Source organism: Chionomys nivalis, chromosome 17, assembly GCF_950005125.1.
Source record: "Chionomys nivalis chromosome 17, mChiNiv1.1, whole genome shotgun sequence".
Lineage (NCBI taxonomy): Eukaryota > Metazoa > Chordata > Mammalia > Rodentia > Cricetidae > Chionomys > Chionomys nivalis.
Genome location: NC_080102.1, coordinates 23,486,421 through 23,513,165, shown reverse-complemented (window position 1 = coordinate 23,513,165; position 26,745 = coordinate 23,486,421). Strand labels below are relative to the sequence as shown.

Here is a 26,745-nt window from a genome sequence, read left to right as displayed (position 1 = left end):
CAGTGCTACAAGAAAGACTGAATGGTGTGTCATAAAAGATAGTCTTCTAATCTTCAGTGTGTGAAGCCTTATAGGATTTTTGATCCACTTTGGGGTTTTCAGTTTTTATATTACATGCTGACATTAGACGCAAAACCTGGAGTCAGCTGCATTTTGTGAACATTTTATGTTTATTATGGAGTGGGGAGGAGGCAGCATGCATGCACATGTCGAGATCAGGAGACAACTTTTGAGCCTGCTCTCTCCATTCACATCTATGTGAGTTCTGGGGATTGATTCAGGTTCCCCAGGCTTGTATGGTGAGTGCTTTCACTTACTGAGCTGTGTTGGCAGCCTGTGGGCTGTAATTTTAATGCCAAATAGAACTGAAGCATGAAAGAGTGGTTATATTGGATTTGGTGACCTGGACGTCTCTGCTTGGTGTAATATACCAAGCTGATTTGCACAAATACTTTCCAGTACTAATGCAGAGTTGATGGAAATAAAAGCATTGCTTCTTGGGGAGTTTGTAGGAGCGCATATTCAAGAATCAGCCAGAAACTCAGCTCTTCTGTGTAAGCCAGTGGGTATTGTGAGCAAAACTATGACTTACGTGGGACTTTGTAGCCCAAGATTCCAGTGGCTGGGGTTTTAATTCTATAGTGAGTCTAGAAGGGAGGCCTGGTAGAAGGTGGGGTTAATAGCCAGGAGCCTGGCAGGTCTGATTTCTTTATGAAAACGGGACCAGAAAACCTCACTATCTGAAAGTTTACCATGAATTGAAATAATGTTATCCACAAGAAATAAATAAAAACTTGGTACTGTACTATATATACATACATACATACACACACATATTTGTGGAGTCAAGATTTTTATCACTTATGATAATGGTATCCTTCAACCTGAACAGTTAGTATGAGAACTGGTCTAACCCGTATCACAAGCACGAACTCAGGCCTTAAGGGCATTTCATCAATGCATACCTGACAGGGCTCCCTTAAAACGGCAGAGACTCTCTACAGCAGTCCCAGTTAAGACCTGTGAACTACTCAGGATCAAGCCATTTCAAGATGCTGGTAAATTTAACCCTTTCAATAAGACGATGAAATAGTATATCTAAAACGAGGAAGGACAGTGATGTCAGAAAGGTAAAGCAAGAAAAGAAAGAAGAAAGATCTGAAAACCAGCCAAAATGAAATGAAATGAAAGTCATTTTATTTAAAATCTAACAGCAGGGCTAAAAGAACGCTTAGCTGTAGAGAGAGAATAAGCGAGCTATAGGGCAGTATTAATATTGTTCTTTGTCAAGTGTATGCCAGATGCCGTTCTGAGTACTTACGTTAACTCACTTAGCCCTCAGGACAAAATTGTGAGGGAGCATTGTTGTGGCCATCTTTACTTTTATTTATTTATTTTACAGTTCTAATTGCGGTATAATTCCATAATTTCTTCCTTACCCTTTCCTCCCTTCAGCCCCTCTGATGCTCTCCCTACTCTCAACTTGATAGCCTTTTCTTTATTATTGTTACAAACATGGACAAGTATCTAAATATAACCTGCTGAGTCCAGTTTTGCTTTTTGTTTGTATATGGTTTCTGTGCTGGCTACTTGTCTTGGATCACCAACCAGGGGCTCAAACCTGGGAGGGGCTAATTCCCTCTCTCTCTTTCTCTTTCTCTTTCTCTCTCTCTCTCTCTCTCTCTCTCTCTCTCTCTCTCTCTCTCTCTCTCTCTCTCTCTCTCACAGCAGCCGTTAGTTTCCTGCTGTAGTTCTTTATCTAGGGTGGGATCTCTGAGATTGTCCCCCTTCTGTGTTAGCATGTCTATTGATATTGTCATTGTTCTGGTCTTACTGATGCAGCCCTTTCTATGTCATACAACAGTCTTCCTGGGATTCTCACTCTTACACACTCCACGTGCCTCCTCGCTCCCTCTTCGGCAGTGTGCCCTGAGCTATACATAGGTGCAGGGAGGGGCTGTTCTGCAGATATGTCCATTGGAGCTGGGCTCCCCACAATCCATTGATCTTTGCATCACGTCCAGTTGTCACCTCTGTTTTGTAGAGAAAGCTAATGCAGTCAAATCCTGTTACTTATGGGTGCACACTTGGCTTGGGTGAATGGCAGAGCTGGGATTCGACCCCAGCCAGAATTAACAAGAATAACCACCATGTGGTAAAAGGATTGTAAATATGAAAGAATCGTAATGAGTCATAGAGAATACTGCTTCTCATCACATGGTGGGACTAAGGGAGATGCCAAGGAAGAAAACGAGAATTAGATGTCCTTTGAGATTTCCTGTATTCTTTGAATTCTAAGATTTTGTGAGCAGGTCAGCATCCAGGGGAAGACACTAGCAAAGGGTGGCAGAGCCTCGGGTTCCACTGTGGTATATTACTGATGATGTGTCAATAAATGTTTACAGCAGTCTGTCTAGGGAAAGAAAAAAGTTGGTTTGTAGCATTTCGTGATTACGTTTTGGGGATTAATTTTTATTTTTTTAATTTTACTCTTGATGGGTATGGTGTTTTGCCTGTCTGTCTGTCTGTCTGTCTGTCTGTGCATCACATGTGTGCAGCACCCATGGAGACCAGAAGAGGGCATCAAATCCTCAGGAACTGGCATTAGAGATGGTTGTTAGCCAACTATGTGGGTGCTGGCTATGGATCCCAGGTTCTCTGGAAGAATAGCCAGTGTTCCTAACCACTGAGCCATTCTCTAGCCCTGTACCCGATTCCTGTGGTATAAACATTCCCATAATGGCCAGTTTCAGGCAGGCCACACGACATCTCTGAACTCGGAGTTGAGAAGCTGTGAACGCGCTCAAGTCTCCTGAAACAACGTGAGCTGTCTCCAGCCACCATTGGCTCATGTGCTCGTGCTATTTTAAGCTCCGCTTCTGGGTTATGCACCTAGGAGTGGAATTTCCAGGAAGTCGTCGTGTCACGGGTGATTCATAGGGGCAAGAAGAGACAATGGAACAGGAGCAGAGCTCTGCCCGTCTTTATTCCCCCGTACTTAAAACAGGAAAGCAGCCTTTTGTGAGTGTGGGCAGAGGCATGGCATGGTCCTTGCCCTGTTGTTTGGAGGGAAAATGAGCAGCCCGGCGGTAGCTATCGAGTGTTTGAGTGAGCAGGCTCTCTGACTCTGCAGTTCCATTTCAAGGTTTTGTTTTGTTATGTTTTGTTCTATGGCAGTTTCTCATTATGAAACCTAAATATCCCTGGAATTTGCTGTGTAACCCAGGCTGGTCTCTAATTTATGATCCTCCTGTCTCAGTTCCCTAAGTGCTTTATTTAATTGCCATAGCAAGACCCTGGGAGCAACTTAGATAGATGTCAATAAGAGATGGACTGAGTGCATGTCCCTAAACTAAGATGTCATCCCTGCTGCTGTTCAAAATAGTAAGCCTATATGCTAAGAAGAAATGGGTTCCCAGGTATATTCTTCTTGTTAATTAGATTTGTTCTGTGACAACTGAGAACATTGACTCCTCTCCCTCAGAATGCACCAATATCCAATAGGAGGGGTAAGACCCATGCGTCCCCCCATCACCCATGACTGACTCAATGGAACCAGTCCTCTGTGGATGCAGTTTAGGCACCTGTAGCTGCTGTGTCAGGTCCAGGAGATAGCATTTTGTAGCCCTTCCTCCCCTTCTGGCTCTTACGTTCTTTCTTCTCCCCTTTCCTTCATATTCCCTGAGTGTTAGAATGGGGGCTACCAATGTCCTCTTGAGAGATGAACATTCAGCCATCCCTTTTGCTCAGAACCTCAAATAGCCTTAAGTCTGCATTCACTACCATTCATTCATTGCAAAGAAAAGCTTCTCGGATGAAGGTTGAGAGTAGGCACGTGTCTGGATATGAACGTACAGGTTTAGGAGACAGTTGGACACTGTGTCAATTTAGCTAAACACTAGTGTTAGGTCCCCACCCTCCCAGGGTTTATGACCTCCCGGAGATGGGTTTTTGATGGGATTTACAGTGTCAGATGTGAACTCTGTCGTGTGGAGCTGTCAGATGATGTTGTCATACAGTCTCAAATCTAACTGTGGAAGTGCCCCGTAACAATTGTGCCCCTATTGTGGGTGTAGGAACATCTCAAGTGGCCAACTAATGTTATAATTTGTGGGGTTCGCAGCCGAGCAAGGCTGCTGATGCCTTTTCTTTCCCAGAAGCCCACACAGCACCTTTCGTCGTGGAACCTAGAAAGCAGGGAAGAAGGGAGCATCCTGCTCTCTTCCGGCTTGGATTCTCTATCTTGCAGCCAAGGTAGATGGTATCTTCAGCGGGAAGGTGTCACAGTCTAGTTTCAGTAGGGCCATCGAAAAGCCAGAGTCTGTATTGTTTGGGATTTTGCTGACGTTCAACAGCTCATGAGGTAGCCAGGATATATTTTTAATTGTAAGAAAAGCAATGTGTGGAAAGGTATATGTGATAGGCATTCATGTATGCATTGAAGAGGAGAGCATGTATGTTTATACATGTCTGCCTTCATACACAACATGCATACTTGCTTGACTCTGCTTAGTGCACAGCTGGAAACGAGAGAGAGAGAGAGAGAGAGAGAGAGAGAGAGAGAGAGAGGGAGAGAGAGTCAAGTCCTGGCATGCAATAGAGGGAGTTTGGTGGCGTTATTTAGAGGGGTTTTATAAACAAGTTTACACAGTCTCCACTTAGTCATCCCAGGCATTCAGAAGGACCCCCATGCTTCCCTGCCATCTGCCATTAATCCCTGGCATCCCCCTGCCCCAACCCCCACCCCCTGGGTTACATGGAGGAATTCTGTCAGTATTAATTGTCTCAACTTGAAGCCTGTTTGTTCTGGAAAGTCAGAACTCTTGTTTCTGGAACAAATGAATCCCTGATGTGTTTAGCAAGCGATGAAGGTGAGAATTTGTCCCCCTGTGTCATCTGTTTTTAGACCTGTTTGATCTGCCCACTGCCTGTACATGATGTATCATCAAAGGCCCCAAAGACACTGGCTTCTGTTCACTGACGAAGAACATTTATGGCCTTTCTTAGCAAAATAGATGTTCCCAGAGGAGCTTTCATTGTTGTTGTTGTTGGCCGCGCTTGGCCACATGTCGAACTCCTGAGCGGTTTTATAGGAGCAGAGGTTTCTCCCCTTGACACTCCTTTGGTACAATTTGGAAATCAGTTCCCTAAGTGGGTTATCCATCTTGAAAGGTTTTATGACACTGCCTGTGTCATAAATAGGTGAGGAGACAGGAAAGGCAACCAGTTTACAGAGTCAGAAGATGGTGGTGGCAACTTCAGCCTACAGAGGACATGGTACGAACCCAACCTTGGTATCAAGATTATCACCTCCTCCGCCACATGTTCCCAAGTGATGGTTATTTGGCCATGCCATCTTTCATAGCACTCAAGGCAGTGTTTTGGGGGCTCATTGAAAGTTCCATTAAGCACTTGGCATATCATTGCCCAGTCTGCAAGCTGGGACTTGGGGGTTTTGGTTTACTGGAAGATGGATGCAAGTCAACAGTGTTACCTGACTCCCTCACATAGTTATTGTGTCTTCATTGCCTGCGTACAGATGGGAAGCAGGTTTAAATACCGTTGCCCCGGGAGACCCTTTTCTGATGCCCCCTTTCAGGCTCATGTTGCACTGTGTGGAATTTAATCCGGCTGTTATCCTATTGGCTTTCCGTAGCTATAAGAAAGGGAACATGGCTGTCTCCGTGCCAGACTGTGAGCCTGGAAAAGTGGCATGGGTCCACTTGCTTCATGTACTCACAGAAGTTCAGACCCCTTCTTGTCAGGGTTCTTCCTATTTCCAAACTTCTCCAGCTTGAGCTGACTTGAAAAGTTTAAAGATAGAATTTGAGGCATAGAATCCAAAGCTTAAAATCTTGTCAATCTAGACAGTTTTCCATCTCTTGACGCGTTTCCTTTCCGCATTTTGGCATCAGATAGTAGTTAGCAGTTCTAGTAGGTTTAGCAAGGTCACCTTCCTAATAACCTAGCAGAAAGACTCAGCATTGATCCTACTGTCTGGGGGTAACACACACGTCCCCCAAACAGTCTGTGTTGCCAAGTATACTCAGTACTCTGGCCATTCTAGGCCAAATGCCTGCCCCTAGGAGAAGTTAGGCTGGGGTCTGCCTGTCCCTTTGGCCACAGGGACAGAGAACAAGGCCAGGTGCTCATTCCCTAAGGCAGTCTGGGAACTGTTTCTGAATGATGGATAGGCAAGAGCAAAGGATGCTACATTGTGATAGCATAGTTTCTAGTTAGTGTTTTCTTGATGAGTGAATGAACGGAGGAACAAGCAGGGGGGTGCGAGGGCGGGAGCTGGTTGGACAGTTTTTGCCGTGGGTTTGGCAGATGGAGCTTTGCAAAGAAAGGGGATAGAGCCTTGAAATCCAGCCATTAGATTAGCTGAAATATTTATCAAGAAACACGAGAAAGACAGACATGTGATAGCTGTGTCTAGGTGTCTGAAGGACATCAACGGGGCAGGGGCTGTGGTTGGGTCCCTAATCTGTATCTTGGGTGCTGGGATAGACACTTAATTTTTATTAGAAAAACAGTTTGTGTTGACTATAGAAAAATTCTAAAACGGGCCAGCCTGATGTCTCCATGGCAAAGGTGCTTGGTTCCAAGCCTAATGAATGACATGTGTTCTGCCCACAGGTAGAAGGAGAGAACCAACTTGTTCTCTGGCCTCCCCGGTCACACCCCCCCACACACACACATACTCTGAAAGTCTTAATAACTTTACTATCTAGGACTAATTGTAATTAATATTTTGATATGTATTTCAGCCTTTTTTCCCCCTCTAGTTCTGTTGCGTCAGGAAACGTCTGTGTTTGCATACTTGTTTATTTTGAGAGAGTTTGGTTGCGTAGCCTTTGAATTCTCCGCAGTCCTCCTGTCTTGGTCTTCTGAGTACTGGGATTAGAGCATACCTAGGCCTTAATTTCCTCTTGATAATTTGTGTTTTTCAGGAAAAGAAACTGTCTTTGAGAACTTCAGAGGCATGGGCATTGATGGGATCAGAGTTCTGTCTTCTGCCAGGCATGGCTGCTGTCTGCCTGGCAGGCTGCACTCTATACATCAGGGTTTCCTTAAGATCCCCCTTAGAATGTTGGTTTCATTGCCTTCTGCATGTCCACTCATTTGGGTACCTAATCAAGTGCCCAAAGAACTATTTTGGGGTCCCAGTGACTGAGACAAGCCCCCGCTTCCCTGGAGTTTCATTTTAGCTGAGTTCCACATGCTTTCTGGTTGTCAGTCAACCCTCTGGGAGCATGTGGGGCTGTGATCTGGACAGCCACACTAATCTGCGACCTTTGCTCTGCAGGCAGAGAGCATAGCTGATAGCTGGGTGACCTTGTGTAATGTATATACTCGTGTGGGTGCTGCTCCTAACATGTTGTGTGTGTGTGTGTGTGTGTGTGCGTGTGTGTGCATGTGTGTGTGTATATGGTGGGATGGGGGGCTCGAGGCATGCCTTCTCTCTTCTCAGTTTCCTGGGGCTATCTGTGTAGCCTGTCATTGCGCCCTATGATAACCTTGGTTTCTGAACCCCAGAGCAGAGCCCATAGTATGCAACAAGACCAACTGCAAAAAGGAAGGGAAATTACATACCATGTGAGTATGGCTCTCCTGGTCCTTGTCATGGCTTCTTTAACCCCCAGGAGACAAGTATAATTACCCCATTGTGCAGAACAGATCAGGGAGCTGGGACTTGGCTGTGCCCGTGATTTGATCTCGGGCCCAGATGCTGCTCCACACCTGGGGCTTCCTTTTTATGCACCAGCTAGAACCTTGGGCTTTAAATGACTCTGAAACTTCAGGTTATTTGCCATTCCCTTCATTTATTTGGAAAAAAATAATTGTTTGAGGGCCAATGTGTAGAGACGCTGTAAAGTTCTAAGATCCAGGGTAACCGGGACCTATTTGTGTCCTGAGAGAACCTGAAGTGTGAGTGAAACCATCGGGAATGTGCTTACATTCCTGCTTCATCCATGTGTGGTGGATAAGTCAGGATAGATCAGGTGCAATGAATGCTCTGAGCTGCAAGCTCCAGAGCTCCCTGTTCCTGTGGGGTAGCTGGGAGAACAGTTAAGTGATTGACGCATGCAGAAAATAGAATGGGTTTCACGCACACTCTAATCCAGACCCTGGCTTTGTTTCTTGGTGATCTCTGGGCTCTGCATTTCCGGCTCCTGGCTTTGTCTGTTCTCAGGTTCCGATTCTTCACAATAGCTTAGAGGAGAGAGCTACCATCCCTCTGTAGAGTCCTTGAACAACATTTCTACCCTTCTCTCTGGTTGGATACTCTCAGGACCTGCGTGCATTTCTCAGACCAATCATGGCAGCAGAGGGGATAGCAGTGTCTTACTTAGACCATTCAGGACCCACCTGAGGAACTGAAGACAAGTCTGCCTGCATGGCTCCTGATGGGGGAGGAGTGGAAGAGATGCTACCAAGAGGCAGTGACAGTCTCCAAGTGACCTCTAGGCAAGGATGGAAAGACAAAGATGTGTCAGGACGGTAGTCACCCTTCTCATAACAAATTCACCTTAGAACAAATGGAGATTGATAGTTTTTTGAATGCTCAATATTTTACACATTCCATAGTGACTTCTCATCATATGCCTGTCAAATGGGTAATTATTTCCATTTCATAGATGAGGAAACCACTGTAGGGAGGTTAGGTTGCTGCTAGTGGTCAGGTCATAGGAAGCCAGCCAGATGTGTCTGGGCTTGTGGATCCCACTCTATTTCCCTTTTGGGATAGTTTGTAGAGAAAATAGATTCTTAATAGAGGCCCTAAAAGGGGGTTTCTAATGATTCTTCACAATAAGCAGGGCCTTGGGAGTAGTTACGGCTTTTCATTTCCATCTTTTATTAGGAGAAGCCTGCCTGCCTTTTTCCGCTAGGCAACAAGATGGGAGGATTTTCCCCGGGCTCAGGGAAGTAACAGATAATTGAATGAGCTCCTGAGTAAAGCAGAACCATTGTTGACTCTCAGTGCTCAGAAGACATGGTCGCTTCAGATACTTTTACAAAAATGAGATTTCTCTTCTTTTAACTTTCTGCCTGAGGCTGCCATTTGTCTTTTTGTTTTTGTTTTTTTAAAGCAATAGAGTAACCATTATGTAATCTATACAATGCCTCCTTCCCTTGGGCCCAAGTTAACTGTGCCTCCAACAATGCAGAATGTCTTTTCATGTTGGCAAAGAGTTTACATAAAGCGTAGTGGGAGTCCTAAATTAAACTGCCAAAGCAACGGCAAACAAGCTGGGCTTTCTGGTTTTCTCTAGACACTGCAGAGCAACGTCCCGCAGGGTGGGAGACCACGTGCTGAGATCATTTCGTGCTGGTGTAGGGTGTGCTGCTGTGCCCTGGGCCTGGCAGGCATGCCCTGAACATAGTACCCAGGTTAGAGGGCACCTGCTTGGTCATAAGCCCCCCCCCTCTCTTCCACTCTGGTAAATATATTTGCCCCAAGAGAAATGAAATAAAAATGGGGAGATCCAAATGTTAGCTGATGTCTGACTGACAAACGAGGTTTTTCATGGGCCCTAGTTCTGTTTCTCTTGCTGTGGTAAACACCGTGACCTAAAGCAAGCTGGGGGAGGAAAGGGTTTTTTTGGCTTCCAGGTTACATCACAGTCTGTCCATCATCCGGGAAACCAAGGCAGGAACTGCAGTGCAGTAGAGACTGTGGAAGTCTTGCTTACCGGCTCACTTTTCCTGGTTTGTACCTTTCCTATACTGCCCAGACCTACCTGCCCAGGGATGGGATGGTTGTTAGTGGACTGGGCCTTCCTGCATTGACTAACAATTAAGGGGGTGCCTCAGAGGCATGCCCATAGGCGGTGATTCTCAATGTTGTTAATGCTGCGGCTCTTCAGTACAGTCCCTCGTGTTGTGCTGACCTCAACCATAAAATTATTTTTGTTGCTGCTTCATAGCTATAATTTTGCTGCTTTTAGGAATCCCAATGTAAATGTCTGATATGCAGGATATCAGATATGCGACCTCTGTGAAAGGGTCATTTGGTCCCCAAAGGGGTCGTGACCCACAGATTGAAAACTACTTCTATAGGCCTGTCCGAATGGAACAAGTTCTCAGCTGAGAGTCCTTCTTCTTAGGCATGTCTAAGTTTGTTCTAAGTTGCAAAGATGACAGCAGTAACTTAGGTGCTCTCTTTTTTGTGAGTCTTGTGTCTGTTTGCCCACTTCCCCAGTTCATTATGAAATGGTGCTTTGCCCGTCCAGATTTCCCTCAAGTTCTCTGCTTACTGTTCTGGGTCACAGACAAAGAGAAGTTCAAAGCTCAGCTTCTATTCCTAACAAATAGCCGTCGGTGGACTTCCTCTCCCCGATTTACCCCGTCCATTCCCATCCGTATAATTTTGGGATTCTGATTACTGGGACAGTGGCTCAGCTGGGCCTAGAAAGGCGTGAAGTAAAATAGGATATGAAGAATGCTTGTGGATAAAAGGCTTAGGCTTAAATGCCAGATAAAAACGGGTCGTTGCAGCTTGTTGTGATCCTAGGATGACTTTGATGGCTGTCATTAGGTGTGAAGTTGAGAGTGCCTTACCACAGCACAGCCTGGCTTTATTCTGATACACCAGTGGTTATAGCCTCTGTTGGTAGAGAAGGGGATTGATGGCACATGGGAGGGGCCATCTTGCATGTGTGTGTGCATGCTAATATATATGTATGTGCATATAAATCTTGCTGCCTCTGTGACCATGGTTTCCAGATTTGTCTGCAGAGTAAAATTACCTATAGAGCTTTTAAAATTCAAAGTCGTAGACAACATACTAACAGATTTAATTTATAGTCTCTGGGAATGAATTTGACATGTGCGTGCGTGCATGTGTGTGTGTGTGTGTGTATACATGTGTGTGTATACTTGTGGAGCTCAACCTTGGGTGTTATTCCTCTTTTGATGCTATCCTTCTTGATTCTCTTTAATACAGAGTCTCACACCTGGTGTGGAGCTTGCCAGTTAAGCTAGGCTGGCAGGTTGAGCCACAGGGATCCACCTGTCTGTGTCTCTCCATTGCTGAGATTACAAGGGCACACACACCACACCAGACTTCCTTTGTAATGTGGTGCTGAGGATCGAACTCTGGTACTCATGTTTATACAGCAAAAATTTTACTGACCGAGCCATTTTCCTGTGCCACAATCAGCAGTTTTTTCAGCTCTTCGGGTGATTCCAGTTGCCAGCCGGTTCTGCACCAGTATCATGTGACAGCTATAGCATGGTCATGATCTGGAGAGGAATGGAGTTGTGGTGGGGACAACGGTGATGGCCACTGGCATTTACTGGCTGGCGTCTCTGGGCCAGGCCCTCTACTGATTGTTTTACAGATGTTTCCACAAGTCCTCCCTGCGCTGTCTTTGGAAGGCTGGAGAAGAACAGGAAGGGCTGTAGCTTCAGACTGGCAGGTAAAGACCAGAAAGAGGAGGCCACTAGTCTTATCTCGCTCGCCCCTGAGAGATCACTCTGGTTGTCTTTCGTCTGAGATTGAGGTTTCTCTAGTTGTTGTTACCACAGCCTACCCTGTCCACATCCTTATGGATACAGCCGTCCTTTTCATAACCACAGTGGATCCAGGAGTCAATATTCAAAACCATATTTTGCGAAGTTGTACATTAAGGGAGAGTTTATCTTGACTTGTGGTTTGGAAGGAGAAAAAAAAAGAGAGCACAGTAAACCAGGCTATTAATCTTGGCTTGGTTGATTCTTCCATGAAAACCACTGTATGTGTCTCAAGAAACTGGATTAAATAGATTAAAAAACATTGTCTTGTATTTTTACAGCACATTTCCCAGTGCGTGGTGCTCTGCAAACATTATAACATTGCTAGCATGTTTGATACCTCCCGGGAGGATGGGAGGCATAAATAAGGCTGTGGATTACCATAAAATAAAAGAAGAGGAGCCAGGCATACCGAATGTGTGTGGAGATTTCTGGCTGGCGCCTTGGTGTAAGAGTTCTGCTGGGAGGTGGGGATTCTAGGGAAGGTGTTCTTGGGAGAGTGGAAGGACTGGGTGAAGGCACAGTGGCAGAGAATGCTGTCGCCAGGAGCACTACAGTCAGCTTTGAAGCTCAGCAGCACTGACACCATCCTGCTATCTTGAGAGACTGAAAGTGTGCATCAGATGGGTATTTCTACTTGTGGTTTTGATCGTGCCACAAATATGTCTCCTGACTTTTTTTTTTTTAATTTATTTCAGTGTTGGAAGACATTTGGGTGATGAAGGGCTAGATAAGTATAACTTCATTGACCACCCCCATCTGCCCTGAAAATCGTTTGCACATTGCTTATGAGGAGCAATTATTTAAAAAGAGAGAGAGGATTCTTGTCCATGCTTCAGGGAATCAGGCTGACCTTTGAAGATGGACTCAGTTGTTCGCTGGCAGTGTAGACATAAACCTCTGTGAGCTCCATGGCCTACATCCCAGGTCTGGTGGGGTGCGTGGTTTTAATTATGCTCCCATATGCAACTGTGGACTGGTAGACAAGTTCTTTGACACCTTGTGTCGTCTGTTTTCTTGTGTATTTTTTTTTTAATATTTATTTATTTATTTATTATGTATACAATATTCTTTCTGTTTGTATGCCTGAAGGCCGGAAGAGGGCACCAGGCCTCATTACAGATGGTTGTGAGCCACCATGTGGTTGCTGGGAATTGAACTCAGGACCTTTGGAAGAGCAGGCAATGCTCTTAACCGCTGAGCCATCTCTCCAGCCCCCTTGTGTATTTTTTTTAATGTAAAATATTAGATTGAAGATGACTTACAAAGTTCTTTCCTTCTAAAATTAGGCAGTTCATTGGAAACTCTGCAGGCTGCGGTGGTTTTGTCCGCTTGATACGTTATTAATCCCTGATGAAGTCTGGGTGAAGGCTTGTCTGGATTGTTTAGATCAAATTGACTTGTGGGCACGTGAATAGGTGATCATCTTGACTCCATTGGTTGAGGAGGGAAGATCCACCCACTGTGAGTGGCTCCATTCTCTAGGCAGGGAATCCTGGGCTGTGTAAGAGCAGAGAGAGCCAGCTGAGCACCGGCATGCATGCCTGCATTACTTCATTGCAGTGTTCTGCACTGTGAATGTCATGTGACCATTCCAAGTTCCTGGAACCTTGATTTCCTTTCTTGATGGACGGTAACCTGGACCTGTGAGCTAAGATAAACCCTTTGACCCCTAAGTTGATTTTCTCAGTGCGTTTTATTGCAGCAACAGAAAGGAAACTGAGACAAAGGCACATTCAAAACAGTGACCTGTTAGAGGGAAATGCTAAGTACTGAAATGGATGCAAAAGCCCTTTTCTCTAAATTCAAGGCTGAGGCAAGCCTCTGACTTGGGCAGGGTACCTCCCCCTTTGTCTCCTGAAGGCTTACAGCTGAGGGAGGGATGCAGTCTCTTGATGTCTACATTCTAACATGAAACCTGTATGAGGGCTTTGGAGAGGAAAGTAGCTAACCCTGTTGAGACATAGACCACATTGACCCCCCCCCCCATCAAGCCTTATGCAATAGCTTTTTTTCTCTAACTTGAAAAAGTAACCGTGAGAGGCTGTTCATTCATACATTTCGCTCACGTATGACTTACCTGTTGTTCTGTTTAAAGCTCTGAGTTTCAAATATTAGTGTCGATAGCTAGCGACTTAATCATTTAGGCTACTTGTGAGTGCTGCTCAATTCACTCCTCTGTGCTGCTTAAATAACTCTATTCCAGCACTGGGGTAAGTCAGTACTAATGGCCGTGGCTAGCTGGCTGCGGCTGTGTACCAGGTCCATGCTCTCTGTCAGGTGTTTTACCAGGTGCAGTGCTGGCTCAGGGGTACAGGTTTAGCAAAACGGCTTGGCCTTTGCATGTGGGAAGCTCCCGGTGTTCCCGAAGCCATACCATCACAGTGGCAAAATGCTATCAACAACAGCCACAGGCTGCTGAGAGGACTCACAGCAGGGCGTCTGACCTGGTTTGCTCAGTGTGGTAAATTGCTGGACATGACAAAGAGCCCAGGCAAGCAGGTGAGACTGCAGCTGCTAAAGGCGGCCTGTGGTCCCACCTGTAAGGGAACACTAGAGGAAGCATCAGGATGCAGCGTATGGATCGCATGAGGGTTCCTGTGATTTGAGGAATCTCAGGACAAGGACTTTCTGCCTCATCTCCTTGCCTTTCCTCCGCTGACTTCTTGAAGCTGAAGGAACATTTTCTACTTTGTAAGTTTATAGGATGTGTCGTCTATATCAGTGGTTCTCAGCCTTCCTAATGCTACGACCCTTCAGTGCAGTTCCTTGTATTGTTGTAGTGACTGACCCCCAACGGTAAAATTATTTTCATTTCTGCTTCTTAGCTGTAATTTTGTTACTGTTATGAATCATAATGTAAATATCCGGTAATGCAGAATATCAGCTATTTGAAGGGGTTGTTTAATTCTCCAAAGGGGTCTCCCGACCCATAGTTTGAGTGAGAACCACTGATCTGTGTCACTTGTCAGTTGCAAGACTTTGTCCTGAAGTCAAATAGTGTGTCTTTCATCCCTGCAAGGGAAGGCCATTTCACGTAACTCTGGGTGTCCCCCTAGCAGTGTGTGATGCATGCTGGACTGTGTCGGCTACATGTCTAATGGATTATCTGTGGCACATCAGTGAGCTTCTGTCTGGGAGACTCAAGTCAATGTCACCTACAGCAGTCGTTCACAAAGCATGTAGGGACTCAGACAGTAGCATAGGACAGCCCCAAGTGCCTCTTTGTGCATAGATTCACTGAAGCCTCTGTTGATCAAGGCAATTAAAGGGGGGAGTTGTGTGCACCTGGGAATAATTCCATAGCTATTAGCTTGTAATTAAAACTTCCAGGTAAATTGACTTTTCTTCATTGGTGTCATCTTACCTACTTTTCTTTCTTTCCCTGTGATTGTGTTTCCATTAATAGATTACCAGCCACCGCACTGCGCTGACTCTCCCATGCCTTATGCCTCCTTCCAGCCCATTTCCTTATCCCTTGGCCATGCCTGCATTTGTCCCACCTAAAGCTTTCCCATTTTAGTCGCCATCCTTTTGAACAACAGATCTTTCAAGACATTAAAATATTCATCTCTCCTCCCACACTGTTATCAATTAACTTTAACATCCCTATCCCTCTACTTTTTCTCACAGGGATATATATATATATATATATATATATATATATATATATATATATATGTAATCTCCTTATTATATAGATGATTTTGTACTTTAATTTTTTAACTTAATAGTCATAATTTTTATTTGTTTTTGTTTTGAGGCAGGATCTCATGTAGTTCATTTGACTGTGAAGTCAGTATATACTAGCTGGAGAAGACCTTGAACTTCTGATTGTCCTGCCTCTGCCTCCCTATTGTTAGGAGTAGACAAGCTTGTCCCACCATGTCCAGTTTATGTGGAATTGGAGATTGAAACCAAGGCTTCATGGATGCTAAACAAACATTTTAGCAAAGGAGTTACTTTTGCAGCTCCCAATAACCATAAAACTTAAAAAAACCTTTTGAAAGATTTTTAAAAAATAATTGATGTGTGTTAGTGTTTTGACTGTACATATATATACAATATATGTGCCATAGAGATGAGAAGAGAGTGTTGGATCCTGTCTTAGAATTTCTATTGCTGTGAAGAGACACCATGACCACGGCAACTCTTAAGGAAAACATTTAATTGGGGCTGGCTTACAGTTTCAGAGGTTTAGTCCATTATCATCATGGCAAGACATGGTGGCATGCAGGCAGACGTGGTGCTGGAGAAGGAACTGAGAGTTCTACATCTTGATCCACAGGCAAGCAGAAGGAGAGACTGCCACATTGTGCATGACTTGAACATATACGAGGTCTCAAAGCCTGGATTTACAGTGACACACTTCCTCCAACAAGACCATACATCCTAATAGTATACCATTCCCTATGGGCCAAGCCATCAAACACATGAGTCTTTGGGGCCTGTCGACTGAGGTTTTCTGTCCCACCCGGTCCTGCAGCTGTGAAGTCCCAAAGAATCACACAGAGGTCGACATTAGTTATAAACAGATTGGCCCATTAGCTCAGGCTTCTTATTTACTGATTCTTATAACTTACATTAGCCCATAATTCTTGTCTGAGTTAGCCACGTGGCTCAGTACCTTTTTCAGTGAGGAAGTCACTTGCTTCCTCTGTGGCTGGGTCCGGACTGCTTACTGCAGAATCCTCTTCCCAGAATTCTCCTGTTCTCATTGCCCTGCCTTTACTTCCTGCATGGTCGCCCTGCCTATACTTCCTTCCTGGCTGTCAGTCAGTCAGCATTTTATTAAACAAGTACGAGAAACAAATGTTTACAGGGTAAAACCATTGTCTCACAGCAATCCCCCCCCCTTTATTTAAAGACAAGAACTCTGAATCTAATCTCCTTTGTTCAGCTTTTCTCTTGATCATTATCCATAACAACTTAAAACCAACATTCTAAACAAAGGAAAATATCTATAGTCCATTTTTTGGGAATGTGGTCATAGTTTTCCAGGCTAATTCCTGCTGAATTGGGACACTGATAATCTTATGGGGACCTAAAGAAAATTTAGAATTATGATCAAGTCATGACTGTGAGGTTTGATCATCTCAGCTAGCAGTCTTGAGGCTGTTCTGGATGTAGAACTCAAATATCTGGGCCATTCACTCCTATTGGACATTTCCCTGGGTGGGGGCAATGTCTTCCTTGATCTAACCTTATTTTTCTTAGCCCAAAATAAATCCATAGCCTCTCATTTTCTGTGATAACAAAAGCAAAACCTCTTCTCCAAAGTACCATATATTTTGATTTCAATTTTGAAGTCATGGCATTTACAAAATATTTATGTTTTATTAATCCAGCAGCATTTATATTTAAATGTCTTTTAACAGCTGTTGCTCCTTCCTCAGCTGTCAAGCAATTCAAAGACAACATAATAATGTACAGTATCCAGACTCTCTGTGTATTTTCCATCTTTATGTGACTTTACTTTAAGTTCTATTTCTTTTATTTTTACTTTGAATTTTTGGCTTTTTGAGACAGGGTTTCTCTGTGTATCTTTGGCTGTCCTGAAACTCCCTCTGTAGACCAGGCTGTCCTTGAACTCACATAGATCACCCGCCTCCCAAGTGCTGGGATTAAAGGTGTGTGCCACCACCACACCTTGAGCTCACAGAGGTCTGTCTGCCTCTGCCTCCTTCAGCAAATCCTACCAGCGTGCGCCACAACAACTGGCTACTCTTTTTTTCCTTTTTCTTTTAAGGACTTTATTTGTTTTATTTTTTCTTTCCAAGCCTACATATATTTTAAACACACTGTCAACCATTTAGAAATTTTCTTCATCTGAATCTACCTTTACTGTATAGCTCTCTTTTTCTGACCATGTGAGTCTTTAATTTGCTAAGCAATATAGCTAGCTAGGATTAAAGCAGTGGCTTTGACATCTGGACCCAGCCCATTCTTTAGCTTTCTGAGATTCCAGCCTCATGGCAGAAGTACTGGCCGGAGCCATGTTTATTGCCACAACTCTATGGTGTTTCAAGATCCATGCTGCCACCATTCAAACCACCACAGATCCCTTGGAAGTGGAGTTATGGACAGTTGAAATCCTCCATGTGGGTGATGAGAACTGAACCTGGGTTCTCTGCAAGAGAAGTAAATTGCCCTTAACCACGGAGCCATCTTTCCAGCCCCAATCTTCAGAAATTTTAAAACATCAAATGAGATCCTACTGCGTGTCAGGCATTGTTTTAGGGACTGGGAACAAGCCAGGCTAGGTCTAGTTCGTGGAGAGAGACAGTAAATGCTCTATATGCTTTGTGAGGAGGTAGCAACACGGAGGAAAGACAGTATGCCTGAAGAAGAATTGCAAAGTATTTTCTCCCGTTCCTGTGTTCTTAGTCACCGCGTGTGATCTTTGCTGTCGGCGCACCATAGTGTGTTTGGAATGTCAGGACTATGAATGTACAGGGAGCGTGTGAGTCACTGAGGACAAACCCTTTACTCAGAGATGAGCAAACATTCAGAGAAAAGAAATGGCTTGCTCAAGACTTGGGAGCGAAGACGGTTTTCATTCATCCTAAAGCTTCTTTTAGAACCCTAGTGTGCTGTTTGCCTACTGCCGGAAGTTTATTTTTATCAGCTGGATCTTATTGTAAATAATGCTGCAGTGGGCAACTTCACACAGATGCCACCTGAGTGAAAAGAGCAAGCTCACAAATAATGCGAAGAATAGGAAAGGCTATTATTTATTGAGCTCTTAGGTTTGCCAGGCACTGTACTACGTTTCTGGCAGCACATATCTGCCCATTCCTCTCTTTTCAGGTGAGAAAACCAAGGGCTCCGCACGCAGGCCTACCGGAGCCCAGGCCTGCATGCGTCATCAACAACCTTCCAAGTCTGAGCGTGAAGATACTAATGTCAGAACCCATCGGTATGAGCTACTTTTCTCATGCTCTGACAAAATACCTGACTAAGAAGGGCGGGTTTATTTTGATTCACAGTTTGAGGGCACAGGGTGTCACCGTCAGTAGGTCGCAGCTGCAGGAGGTCGCGGCTGCAGGAGGTCGCGGCTGCAGGAGGTCGCGGCTGCAGGAGGTGGCTAGCCGTACTGCATCCACAGTCAGGGAGCAGAGATGAACGCTGATGCTCAGTGTGCGGTTTCTCCTTTTTATTCAGCATGTGACCCCGGCCATTGGGATGGTACCACCTCCTTAGAGGAAGGGGATACCATCATAGACACCCCAAAGTGTGTTTCTACAGTGATTCTAAACCCCTCCAGGCTGAGAGTGAAGATGAACCATTACATTCCTTTAAGATCTTGCCAGATGTTTAAGCTCTGGTAAGTTTTAAGTGTATGTAATTGCTGTTCTTTTTACAAAGGCTAAAGACGGTTGGAATAGTGACGCTTTTATTTGTTCCTGTTATTTTGTCCAGTCATCAGAATAGCACGGTGATTATTGTTAGGGTGAAGGTTATTATTGTTAGGGTTTGAAATGGGGGGGCGCACTGAAGGCTTTAGTTAATCTAGCGGATAAAAAAGATGAAAGGGGAAGGTGGCGAGCATTGTATGGACTAGCAACTGTTGTGGCCTGAGGTAGCATGCCGCCTCTGCTTCTCAGTGGTTCTATGACCTTCCTGAAGACACTTTGTCCCTCAGTTTCTTCATCTGAAGAGAAGCAGAAGTAAAAACTCTCACGGTGGTTTGGGGAGGCTTGAATGCTAAACGAGTCTCAGTCTTTCTGTTTAAGGCAGCAGAATCTGGTGGCAGTGGTCGGTCCTTCTGTCACTGTATGTCAAACCAGGCTATTTTTTTGAAAGTGTGATGTTTCTGTAAAATGCATTAAAAATCTTTGAAAATATAATTGATAAATAGGTGACTCTGTCTATAATTAGGGATTTTCTTTGTTTATAGGGAAAGCTATACTTTATTTTTTTGCTGTGTGTGTGTGTTGGTGTTGTGGAGTGCATGTGGCAGTCAGAAGACAAGCTGCCAGGAGCTGGTTCTCTCTGTCCACCTTGTGGGTCTCAGGAATTGAACTTGGGTTGTCAGGCCTGATACCCTTTGTCCACTGCGCCATCTCACCAGCCCAAAGCTGTTGTTTCTAACACGGAGGGTGTGCTGTGAAGGTGGGTGAATATGACAGCAGAGACTAGGGTTTGGGGTGACAGTGGCGTGAAGCTCCGAAATGAACAGCCCACCTGGACATTTTCCTTTCCTGTTGCTCTGGTGCTATGCCAGATTTCACATCGTCTTGTCCCTTCCTAAAGATGACCGCCCCAAGTCTGTGCTGTATTGGCAGCTCCCGCACGGGCCCACCCCTCATGGGAAAAGCTTTGCCTTGGGACAGGCATACAAGGAAAAGGGACGGTATATACAGAAGATCTTCCCTTCTTTTTCCAATTAAAATCTTGGCACAAGAACATGCTTGTCATTCCTGTCGCCTGGCTCAGCAGCAGATTCCCAGGCTGAACTCTGAGGCATCGTCCCCACATCCTCCTGTTTTCAGCTTTTCCAGTTACAAACAGTTTGCTTCTTCGGGTGATGGGGCCGCTAATAACTTCAGGTGGTGAATGGGTGGCAGGGAGCCCAGCTCTGTGGAAATACAGCATAGAAGCAATGCACACACAGGGGGCGGGAGGAAGGCTGTCAGGAAGTAGGTGCTGTGATAAGGGCTTTTGCCTTCCTTGACATTGAAGGAAGCCCTCTTTGAGCTCAGATGCAGTTGGTCCTGTGAGTACGTGGTGGAGTACTATATAGCCTCCAACAGTGACGTGACTACGGTGCCTTGATTGAGGATGGGGAGCTGGGAGATGCCGTGAGGTGGAACGCAGCAGATCAGTATTCTGCTATAAAGCATTCTTCCAAAAATATCCTATCTTTATATAGATACATAATAACATTTGGAAGGGTATCCACATGGTGTGGGTGGTTGGATCATGAGTGTTTATATATTTTTTCTTTTTGCTCATATGTATTTTCAGATTTTTTGCTTCAGTCAACCTATTACTCACATAGAATGGGAAAATAAAATTAAAAAGTGGTATAGAGGGCCACAGCATCTCCTCGACTGCCCAGGCTCTCCTGTGAAGCATTCTGTGTATCTGTGGCGGGTCTCCTAGGAGTTGAGTAGGGTAGCGGGGATTGCAGTGCTCAGAATAGCCTCAGCCTGGCAGAGTCTACATTTTTTTTTTAAAGTTAAGAAACATTAAAAATAAATAACAGTTTGTGAAAGTTAAGTGCTCTGAAGGTGAGTGAAGGACGGTGGGAGTTTGTCTTTAGGAAGGAGGGTGGCAAGAGCCTTTGCAGCTGGGCGCCGAGACAGCCGTGGGAAGAGAAAGCGTCTGGGGTTCTGAGGCGTCACAGCTGATGCAGGACAGTGGGATCCTTTTTCCTTGCTGCAGGTCACTAAAATGACTGGGAAAAGAGCCCTTCGACTGCCTTCCCTGTGAGAAATATGTTCCATTTGGAAATGTGACCTGAACTCATATACAGACCTTTTAACTTAGGGGGAGTTTGGCCATGAGGATGATTCTGTGGCTTCTGAGGATTGGTTAATGTTTTGGTTAAACAGCAGGAAGGTCTTGGGGTTGATTTGGGGGCTTCATCTTTGGTTCTTTTGAAATGTCAGTTCTGCTGTCTTCTTTCAGTGAGCAGTGAGCTTCCAGCCCTATCCAAGGGGCTCCCAGCCCTCTCCTGCTCTCATCTTGTACGCATTGGCTCCTCGTACACGAGGGGACTGTGGAGTCTTAGCTGCTGGTTTGGAGCCCCTGGTTGTGGAGGAGATGATTGGAAGGAGCCTCTGGCCTTGAAGATTCCCTGTTTGTTCGTCCCAGGAAGAGGAAAGGAGAAATTAGAGAGCAGGTTTTGAATTCTGACCAGGCTACATCCAGAGTTGTGAGGTGGCCTTGGCTCTGCTGTTAGCCAGCACTGTACAAGAGTGCAGTGTGCGATGAAGGAGCCCAGTCCCTGGATGTCAGACGGAAGACTAGACGGAAAGGGAGGCAAAGCTGTTCTCTACGTACTTAGACCTCTCGGGCGTGCACATGAGGTGAGGTTGGCAGCAGGCACTGAGAGTCCTCTGTGAGGCAACTCGGCGGTGGAGGTCAAAGACCATAAACGTGTTCAGATTCTTTGACCTTGTATTATAATCCAGAGAATTTATCTGGCTGCCATGGCAGTAACAGCTATTTGGACAACTATTTGAGGTCAGAAAGTGTTTTCCTATACTGTATTTAGGAGACCTCCATGCCATTACAAGACGTAGGTAGATTCTTATCCCCATTGGCCAGGTAGAAGTGGGAGGTTGGAGGAATTGAATGAGTGGCCCTAGTTCACTGGTACTCTTAGGCTCTGGACTCTGATGCGTGCTTCCTTGCCCTGATGGGCTTGCCTCGAAATGCAGGCTGCAGTGGCAGGCACCAAGAAATTACCTGAAAGGAAGGGAAGTTAACTGTTAGACACTGTTGATTAACCGGAGCTGCAAGAGGTTGGGCTTGTGTAAGTCCTAGAACAGGTATTGAACCTGACCAGGCCACATGACCCAGAGTTTTGAAGTAGCTTTGGTTCTGCTGTTATCTTGTGCTCCCCAAGAATGCATGTGGGGTGAAGGGATGAGTGATAGAATGATTGAAGTGGTCCGAATATTAATAGCAGCTTCTGTGGAGAATGAGAGACATCAGGAGGCTCCTGAACGGTAGGTTCTTTCTCAGAGGTCTGCAGCTTCTATGTGCAGTACCGTTGCACAGCCCTCTCCAGGGAGAGTTGTAGTTTGCTGGCCCTGAGGCTGCGCTTTTCCAAAGACCCTTTGCCTACAGGCTCTTTCTACTGGCTTAGTCTGCCCTTGCAAAATGCCCATTGGTGAGCAGGTCTTGGGTCAGCTAGTTTCTTGGTTGTGGACCCATAGTCTTGGAAGGAAACTGAGCTATTTCAGTGTGATGAAATATTGTACAGCTATTAAGTGCTAAATGCATCTGTGGTGAAATAGGAAAAGGGCTTGAGAAATAGTTACATTCATCTCAAGATAGCAGTGTGCGTTTACAATAGGTTGGAGGAGAGGGGTGAAAACTGGGTAAAGGGAATTGGGGTTCGGTTGTGACACCAGCCATTTAGTGTTCTCAGCTGAGAACCTCAGGGCCAGTCCCCACAGCTCCTGCTTCCTTATACCCCAATTTTAGTCAGTTGTAAACTCAGGAACATCCTGAGCACATATCTTAATTTTAGTACTTCTTTCCTTGGCCAGGGCAGTGATAAGCTCCAGGACCTTGAGCATGCTAGCCAAGTGCCTTGCCACTCAGCTGCACTCCAGCTCCAGGCTGTTGTTATCATCTCGGACCCCTCCAGGGCCTCTCAGCTGGCCTCCTGGCCTTTTGGACACTGTGTTCCAAATGGTCTCGATAGGAAATAAATCAGATTCTGTTTCTCCCTCGGTTACAAGTATCCTTTTGCCTGTCACTGTGTTAAAATTTGAGGTGACTTTGGTGTCTTATCATCTACCTTCTTACCCCTAGTGTCTCACAGAGTTTTCTCCCTCCACCGTTGCTCCCTTGTTCTTGTCCTTTCCTCTAACCTCTAATCTTTTCCAGGCTAATCCCAAAGGCTTTGGCAAAACCTTCAGAACGGCTCCAAGCAGAGAAGGCTCCAGTCCTCTTACAACATAACCATTCTCTGTTACAGTTACCAACTTACAACCCTTGCTCTCTTCCAGAGTCCCCAGAGACCTCAAGCAGGGACCATGTGTCCTCAGCCTCAGACCCTCCCATGATGCCTGGGATGTAATAGAGGGGATAGTACCAAGTGTTTGTGTGTGTTTGTGTGTGTGTGTGTGTGTGTACGTGTACACCTCCACAAGTTTATATGCCTGAGGGCATCAGCTCTCCTAGAACTGGAATGGCAGGCAGTTATGAGTGGCTTGATGTGGATGAAGGAAACTGGACCCTGGTCCTCTGTAAGAATAGTTAAATGTTCTTAACTGCTGAGCGTCTCTAGCCCTATCATCATCACCATCATCATCATCATCATCATCATCATCCTGCCTTAAAACTGATTTAATAATAAAAATCAAAGAAAACAGCACTTACAGCAGTGGGGTCTTCTGAAATTTGAGAAAGTAGACAGAGTGATACCTACGTGGAGAAATAGATCCTGGAGCTGACAGATTGCGTTCGAATCCAGGATGTGTCTCACGCCGAACCCCACATTCCTCATTTACAGAGCGGACATGAAAACAGAACCATATGGGATGTCTGTGCAAAGCAAAGGAGGAAACGCACGTCAAAGGCTGAGCACAGTGCTTGGTGCAGTGTAAGCAGTGTAAGGGTTCCAGACATGTGTCGGGCTGCAGTGTCTAGAGCATTGCTGACTGGCCATTCCTCTTGTGTAAACATCTTTTTGGTGTCCTTTTGCTTGCTTGTGTAATTTAAAACTTCTAAACCTTTGGCCTCCACTGAAACTTGATCAGGGTCAGGCAGGATAATGGAGAAAGAACTAGGGAAGAATAAATTTAACTGTTCATGCTTCTCCACATGAGTAGAGGTAAAGCTTGCTTTGCTTCTCACCACGTCCAGAAATGGATCCTGGACCGATGACAGGGAAGCTGCCTCTGAGAGCATTCTGTGTTCTGTGCAGGACTTGTCCGATTTCATTGTTATTACTCATCAGCCGACTCTTTGGGAGTGTAAGCGCCTCAGGCCCGTGTCCTATTTTGATCCCCAAAGGTAACGTTATGGCTAGTGGATAAAGATTGCGGGGGTATGAGACATCTACTCAGTGTAAAATCTGAGCTTCCTCAGCCAAGAAGCTGATAATTGCAGTGCTGTGCTCCTCATGGTTGGAGATGTTCCAGCTAAACTGGATATTCACGGGAGAGAGATCTCCCATGTGTGGTTGCTTGGAACGGGTGTCTCTCTGAAGGACCAGTCAGATACAGGGTGTGTATGTATTCACAGGCCAGTGAATGCCAGTGTGTGCCAGGTAAATGGACCAACCTCATTGGATGGTGAAGACAGTTCTGTATCTCGGTTTAATCAGAATTGATGAAAACCTGGTAGATGTTTTCCCTTACTGTATGCCACTTTGTCTCCCATGGCTGTCCTTACTGTATTGCATACCATGTTGTCAGGAGGCAGACAGACTGACCAAGACCATGGCCTCCCTATTGGATAAGACACCAGATTGATTTAACTGGCTGTGTTTATCAAGGCCAGTGGTTCTCAAGTGCTGCATGTTGGGGGGTGGAGGGTAGCCTTTTGTTTAGGGTTTTGAGATACTGTCACTAAGTTCGTAAGTCGAAAATTATATACAGATTTGAATTTATATATACATCCTCCTGGATGGAAAGTCCATATTTTAATGTGATTTTTCAACAGGGCTCTTCACCTCAAAATGTCCAAAACCCTTTACTTCTATGTTAGTGCTGTGCTCAGCAAACAGAAAGTAGTCCAGGGAGAGGTAACCATGTTAATTCGCTATACTTCAGGGCTAATGCAAAACTGGAGTTTATCGCAGGATTCGGGTGAACTAGTGGATGATACGTTTTTACGTATGGAGAAGGGAAGGTAACGTTTATCTTCCAAGAGTGACAGTGGGATTAGAGAAGTAATTAGATGGCTTCACCCTACATCACATCCAGATTCTCAGCCCCATTCGACATTGCTGCCGAGTCGACCCCAGAACAAGGGTCTGATTTATCTGAAAGTGCTGTGCGTGGCAAGCCGTGCTGTCAAGTGGAATCTCATTTCTGTTCCCAGACTGATCATTTAACACCTCCCAAGAGCGTCTCCGCGATAGCATCTCAGGCGCTAACGGTGCTTCTCTCTAGGCCCTGGGGAGCCTGCTTAGCGCCTGAGCAAGTCAGGAAACCCGAGAGAGGCTCAGTACCTGGCCCGAGGGGAAAGGCTTGCTGCCAGGAGCCGAGCCTCTTCAGGTGCGGGATGCTGGAATGCAGCGGTTTCCCGAGTTTAGCTCAGATCCTCGGTCTTTTTCCGAGGTTGTTGACCTGTGGTGGTCACCGCCACTGTAAGACCCCAAACCACACCGACGCTGCGTGCCGCGGAGGCGCTGCCTCTTTAAGGGAGGGCGTGGCCTCGTGTGGCGTGGCCGCGCCCCCTGGCCTTCCGCGCGGCGCGCGCCGGACCACCTGTCTCCGGCCGGGCCCCGCCCCTTTCCCGAGGGGTGGGGGAGGAGGGCGGAGAGGACTCCGGTCGAGGCTTTACCTTGCGCGGCGGCCGGGCGGCGCATGCGCACGGCCGGACAGGTCCGCGGAGCCCTCACTTCCTGGCACTCCCCCTCCCCCTTCGCCGTTACCCTGAACATCCGGGTCTCTTGCCCTCCCCGCTCCAAGCTGCCGTCGCCGCCGTCGCCTGGCTCTTCGCGACTCCGCCAGAGGGGCAGGTGCGGAGGGGCTCCCGGTCCGGCCGCCGCCGCCCGCCCCGGGCCCGGGGCTCCCCCTAGCGCCGTGAGGAGCCGCCGGCGGCTGAGAGGAGCGCGGCGGAGTGCCCGATCGTTCTCGCGGCGGGTGAGTGACCGGCCAGTCGTCGCCTCACGCCCCTTGCGCCGCGGAGGGCCGCGCGGCCGCCCTGCGCGCTCCCGGCCCGGCCTGGGCCCGGCCTCCGCCCATTCATTCTCGGCGTCCGCTCTTCCGCCCGGGCCGTGGCGTGTGCGGGACCCGGCGCTTCCCTGCTTCCCTTCTTCTCTGCCTCCTCGCTTCCCTGCCTCCCTGCTCCCGTGCTCCCCTGCGCCCCGGCGGCTCCTCCATACCCCGACGCCTCTGCTCTCCGGGTCAGCTTTACCCCGGGGCTCTCACCCCTGTCCTCGGGCCACGCTGTGCTTTCCCGGGACACCTTGAGCCCACGGCGGGTTCGTGTGCCTTTGCTCCCATCGCTCCGTCTTTTCACCTGTGAGACCAGACCTTTCAACTTTTAATTCCCCGGGTTTAAAGTCGAGATGCTCAGTCCTAGGGTGTGGTCTCAGTGTGCTTCCAACACTCAGTTTTTACTATAATTACCCAAATCTATGTCTAAGTCTCGTGAGAGTGGCCATCAGGGTGTGTGTGGAACCTCGTGGCTTTGAGGAGCCACACCGCCTCCCTCGTATTTGATCCACCAGTTTTCTCTTGAGTGTAACGTTTGTCAGGAAGTCTGCTTTCTGTGACTCCATGTCCGCGGTGCAGCATCACCTGTTCGTACTGTTCCTGTGACTTTGTTTTGTCTCATCTGTCAACATTTACAGACACTCCTCGT

The 26,745-nt window shown here is 46.3% G+C and overlaps 1 protein-coding gene across 6 annotated transcripts in view; it reads left to right on the top strand.

Moving 5' to 3' along the window:
• Positions 1 to 26,745, top strand: part of Cyrib (CYFIP related Rac1 interactor B) — a 123,666-nt gene that overhangs the window by 40,085 nt on the left and 56,836 nt on the right. For 2 of the 6 annotated variants that reach the window (XM_057791686.1, XM_057791688.1), the window contains exon 1: positions 25,788 to 26,021. The exons of 3 other annotated variants lie outside the window; for them this stretch is intronic. The gene's annotated coding sequence lies outside the window, so the exon portion shown is untranslated. Of the gene's footprint in view, positions 1 to 25,786; positions 26,022 to 26,745 lie in introns of those variants that run through there. One more of the 6 variants, XM_057791689.1, reaches the window with a different exon arrangement.